The sequence below is a fragment of the Heterocephalus glaber genome, unplaced genomic scaffold, assembly GCF_053883595.1.
Source record: "Heterocephalus glaber isolate CG9 unplaced genomic scaffold, H.glaber_assembly_v1.0 deba00001781, whole genome shotgun sequence".
Classification (NCBI taxonomy): Eukaryota; Metazoa; Chordata; class Mammalia; order Rodentia; family Bathyergidae; genus Heterocephalus; species Heterocephalus glaber.
Window position 1 is genome coordinate 7,684,639 of NW_028258467.1, and position 12,904 is coordinate 7,697,542.

At 37.2% G+C, this 12,904-nt stretch overlaps 1 protein-coding gene across 24 annotated transcripts in view; it reads left to right on the forward strand.

The window, feature by feature from the left end:
• The window catches only part of Rbfox1 (RNA binding fox-1 homolog 1), a 1,452,839-nt gene that overhangs the window by 837,325 nt on the left and 602,610 nt on the right, over positions 1-12,904 (forward strand). The gene's annotated exons all lie outside the window — the stretch shown is intronic.

The window sequence follows — 12,904 nt, forward strand, 5'->3', positions numbered from 1 at the left end:
AGTGCATACATGTGCTTATACCCTCATACATGTGCACATGATGCATCTATTCACACATGTGCACTCCAATCCATTTACACATGTGTGCGCATGCCTACATGCACTTATACATATGAATGCACATTTACACAGATGCACATATGTACACAGATGCACAAACACGGACCATCTCGTTCACAGTTGGAGTCTATGTTTCACTCAAATGTTGCCCATGTGTGGAAGCTCAAGTGACCCCCAGCTTACAATCCAGAAATGTAAACCTGGTAATAGAAACATATCCCCATACATGATCATCGTTTATTCATCTGCTCAGTGCCTACTGCAGCAGAGTGAAGCAAGAAAAGGATAAACTTTATAAGGCTACCAGATGATCAGTGGAGTGACAGAAAAAAATGTAGAAGTGCAGCTTTGCTGAGAGGGTGTCTCAAACCACTCACATTTTATCCTTATTTAGGTCAGAACTGAAATGTTTATAGTAGCTGGAATGAGACCCTAAAGAAAACTCAAGTTCACTGAGAGCCAGTAAGGCACTCTGTACATGCATTATCTTATTTAATCCTCCATCTCAGACATGTTATGGGTGGAAAAATTAGGTATGAAGAGGCTATTACTTACTCCAAATCAAACAGCCCGTAAATGATGAAGCCAAGAATCAGAGTTGGGTCCAAAAATGCTTCACTTTCTATGACAGCCTCTAAGTTGTTGCTAGAACTGAAAGCACCTAGGAGAACACATTTAGAATGAAAATACCCCAACAAGTTAATGGTATCCTAACAAACCTTGCCCTGAATTTTGGGAAATAGACATGTATTTTATGGTTTGTTCTTCCCAGGTAGGAAGACTCTGTTCTCATCAACACCCAACACCTGGATGACCAGTGTTGTCTTGCAGAATTTCCTGCAGCAATGAAAATGTTCCCTCATCCTACTGTCTAGTATGGTTGCAACTAGGTACATGCTGTATACACATGGGATTTCAAAGAGTACAATAAAAGCATGTAAAGTAGCTCATCAAACACTTCAAAAATTTGATTCCCTCTTGAAGTTATACTAGGCTAAATATACTGTTAATAATCATTTTTATTTCTTTTTCTTTCTTATTTTTTCATGTGGCTACTCTAAGATTTAAGAGTCCATGCAGTACTTGGAATTATACTTCTGGTGGGCAATATGTATTAAATAATTTGTTTAAAAATATAGGTACACCTTTCTACCTATCTACCCATTTACCTATATCAACATCTGTCTACTGACATTTGATTTTTAACCTATAACAACATATAGCATATAATGAATTGCAATTTGTTCTTATCATTTAACACACAATTAGGTTTTTTTCCATATTGGTATATATAAACAGACATCATTCTCTTTAATTATTGCGTAGCAATCCTTACATAAAATGATTCATGAGTTGAGCATCAATTTAAATGCAGTAGCATGGATAGATACAAAGTATCAAAAGGGAGACAGTCTGCACTATGATGTTGTACATTTTCACTTAAATTGTGAGCAGCAACATGTTACTTAAGATGCACTGCTGATTTTTTGTTAGAACTGGTCCAATTTTCCTGTAAGGCAGGGTAAATGCAAGGGGCCGGGGATGGTGCTCAGGGGCAGAGTGCTTGCCTGATCCAGTCCCCAGCACTACAAAAATAGTAATTGTGAAGTCTGAAGAGATACGTTTGTGGTTACCAATAAAATCATAGTATTTTGTGCAAAAAAAAAGAAAAAAAAGAAAAAAGGGAGACAGGCACAATGTGGAGATAGCACCATTCCAGAGGAGAGCAGAAGTTATCTTCCTAGACAGTTTTTTGAGATTCAGGGTGTGGGTTAATAGGACACACCTGGTACAGTGGTACTGATGGAAATCTAGACATACACATTCCAAGGAAGAGTAAGATGAGCAAACACAGGTCCAGTAGGAGGGGTTCTATATTCTGGCCTATGGTTTGGTGACCACGGAGATGAGTGCTCATTCAGGAGAGGGGTGGATAGGCATTGGATTACCATGAGCTCAGGGTTAAATGGGAGAGGAGGAAACAGGCGATGAAGGTAGAATTCTCTTTTTAGAATTCTATGGCATCTTTATATAACCTTATATTGTAGAGGATCCTTTAGAAAATGAAACATGACTCAGAAAACATTTTTTAAATAATTCACTATATGAATGATTACATTTCAAAGTATTTTAAAATGCACTATAATTGAAACCCAGACTAATAGATTTGTTCGGTTTTCTGTCTTTATGGGTCTAATAGTATCATATACTGTACCCTAATATAATTTTTTTTCCTTTTAAACATAACCAACAGACAAAAGGCAATGTGGGTGGTACATGGTTGTAATCTGCGCATTCTAGGAGACTGAGGCAGGAGGTTCACAGTTTGAACTCAGCCTGGGCAACTCGGTTACTTAGAAAGAAAGACCTGGTTTCAAAGTAAAAAATATCCAGTCTCCAGTTGATGGGCATTTGGGTGTTTCAACTGGAGACTGGATAAAGGAAATGTGTCTTTTTAATACAATGGAGTACTACTCAGCCATAAAAAATGAGAAATTAGAGACATTTATAGCTAAATGGATGCACATGGAGGCGATACTCTTAAGTGAAATAAACAGGACACACGTGTGTAAATACCGAATAGTTTCTCTAGTGTGAGAAACTGAAAGTGTAAATAAGGACTAAAAGGTATAATAGATAATGTGAAATAGGAAGAAAAGGGGCAAAGGGGAAGGGGAAATGTGAGGGGTAGGGAAAATTAAAGAAGGGAATGGAATTAATGTGAGAAAATGAAAAAATGGAAACAAAGTCTTTGTAAATAGGGAGGGATGGAGGGGTTGAAGGGAGGGCAGGGAAAGGGGAAAAATAAGAACCAAGAGAGATTATGTTAAGGTGCAAATTTCCAATGATGAATGTCATTCTATCGTATACCTAAAATGTATCAGTAAAATAAAATTTTTTTAAAAATTAAAAAATAATGTAAAATAAAATTTAAAAGTTAGAGATAGGACCAGGTATTTAGCTCAGTGATTCTGCCATCTGACTCACAAGCACAAGGTCCTGAGTTCAATCCCTGGTACCAAAAGAAAAAAAAAAAGTTAGGGATGTTATATATCTAGATAGTTTGTTCATGTATATAGGTACACCTTTCTATCTACCCATCTAGCTAGATGGTGAATGTAGCTCACTACGAAGGCTCTAGGTCCAATCTGTAGTACTGAAACAAACAACAACAACAACAAAGAAAACATAGGAAAATGCCTGCAAAGCACCTGGGGTAAAAGTGTTTTCTTAACATATATTAGAATATGACCTTCAGGAGAGCAGATACCACTTCTAGCTCAACATGTATTCCTCACAAATAACAAAGTGTCCAACACATAGCAGCCTTTAATAAACATTTGTTAAACAAGTGAACTGGACTGGCACTCTCAATTACAGATTTTTTGCTTTCCCTTTTTCTTTATTTTGATGGAGTTACACAGAAGGTGTGATAGTTAACTGTGCCAACTTGGGTAAGAAACACCAACTAATTGGATCAGCATAGCTCTGAGTGTGGGTGAAGGGATTTACTGAAGACAGAAGACCCACCCTAGGGTGGCTTGTCACCTCAGTGGTATAAAGGGAAATGAAGAAGGAAAGATCACTTCTGTTTGTTTGGAGGAGCTGCAGTCTTGGCCTTCACCTGGGACGTCTTCAGCCTTCCCATCACAGAGCCTTCGGTCTCCTGATGTGGACTCACAGAGGACACTACAGTGAGTTCCAGGACTTGAGCTGGATTTTTGGATCTCCAGCATGCTGACAGATCTTTAGAGATCTTCCACACTTCGCTCTGTGGGGGGCCATTGTAAGCCTACCTTGTAAATTCTTATGCATTTGTATATCTTGCATTAAATCTGTTTCTGTAGAAAGCACTGACTGATACAGAAGAGTAACTTTTTGCTCTATCAAAATCATCCAAATTTACTAAGTTAAGGCATCATCATATAGTTGTGTGATCAGAGGGCAGTTAAGGATAAAAGTTACATAACTCGAACCATATGCTGTTAGAGCCACAGAGGGCTTCAGAAGCCAGCTAGTGATTTTACAGACAGGGTGGCCTGGATCCAAGGAGGTCCTGTGATCACCCCCAAATTCACAAAGGGAAACAGCTCCAAGACCAGCTTTTCTGACTCTTGGTTTAGAATTCATCGTGTATCATGTGTTTTGACTGATGACCAGATACCCTGAATCCTTCCCTTTCAAAGAGAAAAGGTTCCTGATACAATATTTCATTAGTCCTTGCTCACTGTCCAAGCAAGGTATAGATTTAATGAGAAAAGTTTAATAATTTCATTGTAAAATGCCAAATCTTTCTTTCCCAGTTACTACCTCACTTTAGACATGAAGCCGAGAGACTGACACTGGGAATTTCTGATAGATTTCAATTTTGCAGCTGCAACTTGCCTTCTCCCACATTCATTTTCCAATTTCTTATATTAATCCACTGCATTTGCCTTTGCATCTACTGTATGAACCCTAAGTGGACTGAGCAGTACCATGGACTTTTATTTCTTTGTATTACTTGTCAAATACAGTCACATGAAGCCCAATGGTATGGATGACTGTACAATGCCAGCTAGCCCTATATGGGGAAGCAGGGGGATCATAGACCGTGGTATCACTCACCTTCTCAGGCTTTAAGTTTGTCCTCCAAATGGCCCTTCTGAAAATCAGGATCTCTAATATGGTGTTGATTTCACACAAAACCCCCCATACATTTGAAGTATTAAAAAATAGTGAATAAGCCAAGCCTTAATTTAACTCATTTCTGGAACGAACACATTTGCTCTTGTTAGGAGTTCCAGGTGCCAGTTCTAAAAGCATTGCAGTCCTGGGGTCAGCCAGAGTGGAAGGTGGGTTTGGGAGTAGGGAGGGAGAAAAACAGCAAAAATCTTGTTGCATTGAAGAAACAGACTCTGTGATCAGGAAATGTGGTTAAGGATCTTTTCCCTCTTGTAATTTCTTTCTACCTAGTGAGGCAGGAGGGGTCCTGGAACATATGGAAAGAATTGAGTTTAATTGTTAAAATCCTGGTCAGCCGGGGCCACGTCTGTGCGGTGATTTGCACTATTTAGCATTTGTGTGCATTAGGTAATATATTTAATGTTTTTCACTCCAATCCAACTTGTATGTGTTTGCCAGAAGCCCAGCTCCATGGGCACAGGGCAGGGGAGACTGTAAATCTGCCAGCTTGGAGAACGGAGGTGGTATTGCTGCATTTGATAGCATGCTTGCAGGAAGAGTCCAAAATGCTTGTGAAGCAATACCACCTCTTCCCCGAAAGCCTCTCAGGGACGAAATTAATGTATCTCATATTGTATTGATTGTAGCCAATAAGTGCCTAAATGATTTGATGCGAGGCGGAGAGATTATGCAGGCAAGAGGGGTAGCAGCAGCTTTGGAAGAAGTATGTGGTTTAATTACTGGCTGAATTTCACCCATCTATCCGCCCCCCTTAGGAATTTAACAAATAGGCCTAAGCGCACCTTAGCTGTTCTTGACATCTGTTGAAATCATATCTGCCGGTGAGGAGGGAAATCTGGGAACTGGGCTTGGGGTATTGATGGGATCAGGAGCCACAGGAAGCCCTTCTTCAGCCTGCAGAATTAGGAAGAAATTAGGAGGGAGATACATACAGCCTGCAGAATGAAAAGGAAAATACTTTAAGGTTAAGCCAGGGAGAACACAGGTTTATCCAACTACTAGAGTTTTGTTTTGTAAGGTAATGAAGCCATCTCTATCTTAAATGCAGAGTTAAATGTAGGTGTTTGTCTTTCTAAAGATCTTAAAACCCCAGGTGTTGATCCAAACACAGAATTAAACTTAAAATCTGGATGGGCTAAGGATTTGCCCACTTGATGATGAAAATCACCCACTATCTTTTTATTCTGCCTTATGATGGCTAGGAAACACCCTGTCTTTTAGGTAAACAAGAGACAACCATTTTTTCTCTCATTTTTGTAATGGTAGAAAAGAAAGCCCAACTCCAGCTAAAATTCAATGTCTAGCCCAAGCACTTGTAAGACTGATGTTGCTTATCTGCTAGTGTTTTGATTACATCAATAATTCAAGGGAAATACTGCCTATTTTATCTCTTTTAACACCTCTCCAACAGAAAGTGTTCTGGTTTTGTTATGAAAGTCCTAAAGCTATCCTTTTCCCCTTTTTCTCAGCCTTTTCTGAAATATGTTATTTTGTTATGCTTGAAATATATATATATATATACCCCAAATTATATGCACACCATGTGCTTTCATAGACTGATAAAAATCTACTTTATATGGTAGAGAGAAAGCAAGACATTATCAAATCAAAATCCAATGTCAACTTGGATAGCTCTTTATCAGTACATGACCCTGACATACCATGTAGTCTTGGTTTATTTGTACATCTTGGTATATTTGTGCATATATCATATATATATATGAATGTATATATAGTTATTTGTAATCATAGATCTTACACATGTGTATATATGCTCATGTTGTATATGTTTATTATAAATAGGCCTCTTCTTGATTAGGAAAATAATAAATTAGAGCAAATATAGTCTTCTGTTACACACCATGATTTAAGTTAATGTCTCAATTCAGTTGTTACAGACATTTCTCCTGGAGTGTGGGTTTACACAATGGGAATTGGATGTAATATGATCAATTAATTAGAGGATATGCTTTGCTTTAGTCATGCCCGTATTGATTAGAAAATGAAAGTAATCTGAAAGGAATCTCGTGTGTGTGTGTGTGTGTGTGTGTGTGTGTGTGTGTGTTGGAGAGATGGTGTTCTTTCTTATATATGGCCAATGTTGGGAGTGGTTTTTGCACTTTGTATTTATTACGTTTGATAGATCTAAGCATGTTTGAATATTTCCAAGCTAATCATCCTGCTGTTAGGAATAGAAGAGGTAGACTTGAGGTAAAACCTAAATGTATTCACATTTTAGATTGGTTCAGGTTTTGTAACTCAACACAAATCTATCTGCTTCTATTCATCTTCCTATATATGAAGTACTAAATTACTAGAAAACATATTTTGGAAAAGATAGCCCAGTTCCTGAGTCTGAAACTTTCAACTCCCTATCTATGTTTTCCCACTGGAAGTATATTTATAGCATCAAAATCTAAGTTTCTACACGTACCTTGATAATGGGTCCCTGTGTGATGGCCTTGGGGCACACTGAAGGACCATCAGTGATCCAAGTGTATTCAGTTAGTTATAATGTCCAGGGCACTTTACTGTATCCTAATTCTCTGAAAAATTGGTTGTGTAGACTGAGTTGCAGTTCCCAACAAACCACAGCTCTTTGAATTCCTGGCCATTCTGAAAATACAAAAGTTTGATTTGATCTCTTTTATTTTATTTTAATTTTATTGGTACCATTTAGATAAAATGGTCACATTCATCATAGAGAATTTGTACCTGTATATGATGTATCTTGATCACTCTTTTTTTCCCATTTCCCATCCCCTCCCTTCAACCCCTCTTCCCCTGCTTGTTTACAAAAGCCCCATTTCCATTTTTCCCTTCTCTTCTCATTTTTTTCCTTCCTTCCTTTCCTCCTCCTCCCTCTCTAGTTCCCCCTTTCTTTTGAAGAATTTTTTTTTTCTTTTAAAGTAAAACAAACACAGTGATACTGAGTATCTCTAATTTAGAACAACAATGATATCATACTGGGATGTTTCATTTTGTATGGATACAGCTCTTCCTCAGTCTCTCTGTACTTGTTGTGTATGTGAGTATATCTAGAAGTCTAGCTGCGTCCTCCCATCTATGTGTACATATTTGATATTTAAAAATGTTTATGAAGGTCTCTGTGTATTCCAGGCACTATTGTAAGTGGGCTAAAAATATTTAACTCATTTGGTGACTTAATGACCCTAGTACATAGACACTATAGCTCCACTGACAATAAAATGGTCTAGTAGTGAGGCACAAGGAAGCTAATTAACTTGTTGAAGCCCACAGAGCCAGTATGTAGTAAGACTAGGCTACAATTCTTATCTCAGTACTTCACATAGATAGTAGTTTGCAATTATTGAGAATTTTCTCCGTGTAACAAGTAAAGATGTAAGTTTTCTCATTCAGTATTTACAACCAAAATCTTAGTTGATTATTGTTATTTTACAGAACAGGAATAAGAGACTAAAAGAAAAATGCGCCTTTATTCACAAATCTTGAAGATCATTGGACTGAGTTTTGCATCCAAGCAATTAGATTAAAGAGTTCTCAGTGGATTATAATAAAAATTTCTCTGCAATGAAAACTTCTCATCAGTTTGTGTATATGCATATGTGTTTATATACACATTTATAATAAAGTAAAATATATACACAAGAAATATGAAAAATCAAAATGTATCTTTTATTTTAATAGCTATTTTGCTCTCAAAGTCACAAATCTACATAGTTTTCTCATTCTTTACTATTAGCTGAAGTTGAACACAATTATTTGAGCATTTTTCCCCAAATAATTGTAAGTTATTTTAAGAAATGACAAGTGCTTTTGAACAACAGATATTTGATTCAATGTTTCTAATGAAAAAAATTCTCCAATAATGTATGTTCATATTTCTTAAAAGAATATGTTTATGAATTTGAAATGGTTTCAACAAACCAATGACTTAAAGATAAATTGAATCCTAAGTTGAAAATGTATTGAAATTCCAAGAGAGAAATGACTGTTTGATCAGAGTTCATTTGTATCCAAGAGCATTGCACCAGCAATAAACTTTAAGTTAATGCTAACAATTTTAATTTGTATCTTTTAATTGTTGAATTCTGAATTGCTTTCCAATTTCCCACAGAGTTTAATGTGTATGCAAATTACAGAGCCAAGAAATTCAAGATACAAAAGATAGACTGCATTTTGCAAACATACCATAATTATTGCTTAATTTTTAAAGGGTCTTTCCCTTCGTCAGGGTATTGTTCAATTTCCTGATACTAAACAGAAGACAACTTTTGGTTAATGATTAGTATAAATCTTGTGATACAACTTAATTGAATGTTAACTTTGTTGTTCTCACAACTGCAGACTACTCAATTCCCTATTTCTCTGAGGTAGAGTTTCTTGCTCTCTAAGCACAAATAACTTGTCTTCTAATAATAGTAGAAAAGAGTTATCAGAACGTCCTTTTAATTGTTTGAGTGTTGTGTAGTATTATCCAAGCTTTTATGAACAGAAGAAAACAATGTTGACATATATTTTAATAACATATTTCTTAGTAATTTCAATTAAACTTATCAGTCCTAACACAATAAAGGAAAAAGAACTTTATCTAAAGATGATAGAAGATATTCTGTTGTTAAAATTCAAAGTTGCATATCCTTAGGTTTAGAAAAATGCATAACTTATACAATATGTACATCATGTTTAGTATAAAATGATATACTGTAATTATTTTGCTTATCATATTTAATGTAAAATGGCAGCTGACAAACCAGACATTTGGTGGATTAGTAGTGATTTAAGTACTATACACTTATTTGTTCAAATATTTATTGAATACCTAGTGGGTGCTAGAAGTGTCCAGTGCATGGAGAGTCAGAGATGGGCAATATTCTTCAGTTGCTACCATGGGGACCAAAGGTTTGCACATGAAACAAGAAAATACACAAGACACAGTAGGTGGTAAAGGATGACCTGCAAGGGGAAAGAGAACCCTGTGAGATACAGACTGTTGTGAAGATGCACCCAGGGTGGTCAGGAAGGGCATCTGGGTAGAAATGATATTCAATTGCATGGAAACAAGTTGGCCTTACAAAAAACAAGAGGCAAAAATTCTAGAAAGTCTGAAGGAGAAGACGCTAGTTGAGTTTAAAATCAAAAGAAGTTTTAAATTAGGTTATGCCTTTAAGGTGGATTCAAGACTTTTCTTGTGGTGTCTCTCAATTCCAATCTCCTATCACAACTTGTATGTTTTGTTTTCAGACTATTCCAAGCAAGGGAGGCACTTGATGGGTAGATGGGGTTGGCTGGTACAGGAGAGTTAGCACACCAGGACCTCTGGAGAAAGTAGAAAGGGTGCCTTAGTGTTGGCGTCGGGTCTGGAATTGCTCTCCAGTGGTCTTGAAGATGCCCACAAATACTGGAGTGAGCTAAGTTTGTGATTCAGCTTCATCAGTGGGCCAGAGTGGCTTGCTGACACTTCAACTCTTTCTCTGTTTTTTTTTAAATAGTGGTTTTAAAAATTTTAATCATAAAATATTTCAAACATATTCCCAAATAGATAATAGTGCCTAAACCTTTGTACCCATTGCCCAACGTTAATATCTACCAACACTTAACCATGCTTGTTTCTCTTGTACTTTAATCTTCTTCTCTCTTCTCCATGAATATTTTTATTTTTATATTTCTATGTTTGTTTTGTGGTACTAGGGATTGAACCCAGGGAGAACTGAGCTACAACCCTAGTCCTTTATAAATTTTATTTTATTTTTGAGTCAGGGTCTCATTAAGTTGCTTAGCATGGTCTTGAACTTGGGCTCCTCTTGCCTTCATCCTCCCAAGTTAACTGGGATTACAAATGCACAGCACATGTTCCCCCCACCCCATATATTTTAAGCAAATCCCAAGTACAATATTACTGAATACATCAGTGTGAATTTTAAAAACATGAATGGTCTTTACAAAAGGGAATCACCTTGGCACTGATCTTATCATGCCCCAAAGTTAGCAATAATTCCTTAATATAAACAAGTACTCAAATATTACAGTCATTTTGAATATTTCAGTATGTATGATCAGAAGATAAGGAGTCTTTAAGGTAAAACATTATCATTAACATTACCATGCCTGGAAATGAGCAGTCAAACCTTAATACAATCAAATATACTATTGGTGTTTAAGTTTATCTGATTATAATGGTTTTAAAGTTTATTAGTCAGCAATTAAAACAAGATTGATATGTCTATTAAAATCAGGAGAGCCGGGTGTGGTGGCACGTGCCTGTAATCCCAGCACTTGGGAGGCTGAGGCAGGAGGATCACTTCGAGTTCAAGGTCAGCCTGGGCTACATAGTGAGTTCAGGGCCACAACTACAAAGGGAGACCCTGCCTCAAAAAACCAAAAAAAAAAAAAAAAAAAAAAAAAAAAAAATCAGGTGAAACATTTCTGAAGTCTCTTTCACTCTAAGTTCCCTCCACCTCATTGGTTTTATCTCCCTTGTAAGGCATTTGCTAAGGATATTAGGTAATTTTGATTGAAGAGTCTCCCTGTACTCTGTTCTTAGCCATTACATTTCTGTCCCCTCTGTAAATGAAATTACATTTCTGTAAATGGTTAGATTTAGAAGTTTGGTGAAATTTTGGTTCTTTTTTTCAAAATCACACTGTAAGGTTCTCCAGTAATTCCGTCAAAGGCACTTCATGTCTCACTTGCTGTCTTTTGGGGGAATTTTAGTACCAAGAGTCATTTTCATCACCTCTTTCCCCTTGTGAGTTAGAATGTACCTACAGAGTTAAGCCTACTGTCATTAATTCTTTGCTTACCTGGAGGCACAATTCATACAAGAAAGAAAGGAAACATCCATTTTCCTTTGTATTTTTCCAGATTTTAGATGGCTGTGTTTGCTTATTTGCATATTGCAACAGTGACCAATGATCTTTTAAACTTTCCATTCTGAAGCCCTATTGTTGGCCCGTAGGATCCCTTTCTGGTTTGCTCTTTCTCCTCTGCACAGAGAGAGCTTTCTTGCTTTATGAAATGCCAAGGTGTGCCTCCATCAGCTTACATATTTCCAGTCCTGTGCCTCCACTACCTCATTTTGTTATGGAAGCTTTTCAGAAGTAGTAAGACCATTTTCTTTGGGAGATTTAGTAAACATCTTTATTATTTTTTAAAGTCTATCCATTAGCTTCCTTACCTTTTGCTCATTGGAAAGAACTTGTTTTCTATGAGGAGCAATGGTATTTCACTCTGCAGCCTCTGTTTGTGCACAGGACTGAGCTTGTGTGTGAAGTTTTGGAATTTAAAGTGACCAGCACAGCTCTGGGCATAATGATTGAATCAAAGATGGGCCACATGAAATAGAGCAGAATCCTCTGGGGGACTTTGGTATGGACTCCATGGAGAAATCATACTTTCCTTATGGGGTGGTTCAGCTTGTTAGAGGTGAGTCTGGGATGATGTTGGCCATCTTGCCCTCAAGGGATAGCAGTGTTTCAGGAAACTTAGGTGGGGAAACCTTGATAACACCACTCCCGGCCATTGATACAGCTGTGCCTTAAGTCAGTTCTGTCTGGTTTGGAGTGTGTCCGCTACATGAGTCAATGCATTGCCTTTTATTCTCTAATAATTTATTTGAGGTGTGTGTGTGTGTGTGTGTGTGTGTGTGTGTGTGTGTGTGAGAGAGAGAGAGAGAGAGAATATGCTTTTACACATGGAAGAGTCCTGATAATTATAGGGGATTTCTCTTTACCTAACAAACAAAGAGCCTTTAGAAGGTCTTTTACAAATATCTTAAAATATCACTAGGTGGCTTAAAATGCATGTCTTTGAGATCTCTTCTGCATGGGGAGATGGTGTGTTAGATGCTGTGGTGAAGGGGGGTCAGGGATGTAGCTCAGCAAGATCCTAAGTTCCATCCGTGGCACCAAAAAAAAAGATGCTATGGTGAAGGAAAATTGGCCCGATGAGGCTCATGCAGCGGGTCCAGACAGGGCTGGTGATCATGGTAGCAGCAGACAGGAACTTAGACTGTATGAATAGTCTAGGAAAGGAGAGGAGGCCAACACTTAACTTTGATTTTATTCTATAAACTCTGAGTAGATCCGAGGAAGGGTATTTTTTTCTTTTTGTGTTTTGTTTGTCAAAGAAAGGTGATACAATTGGCTTGTATTTTACAAATATTAATCTTGAAACA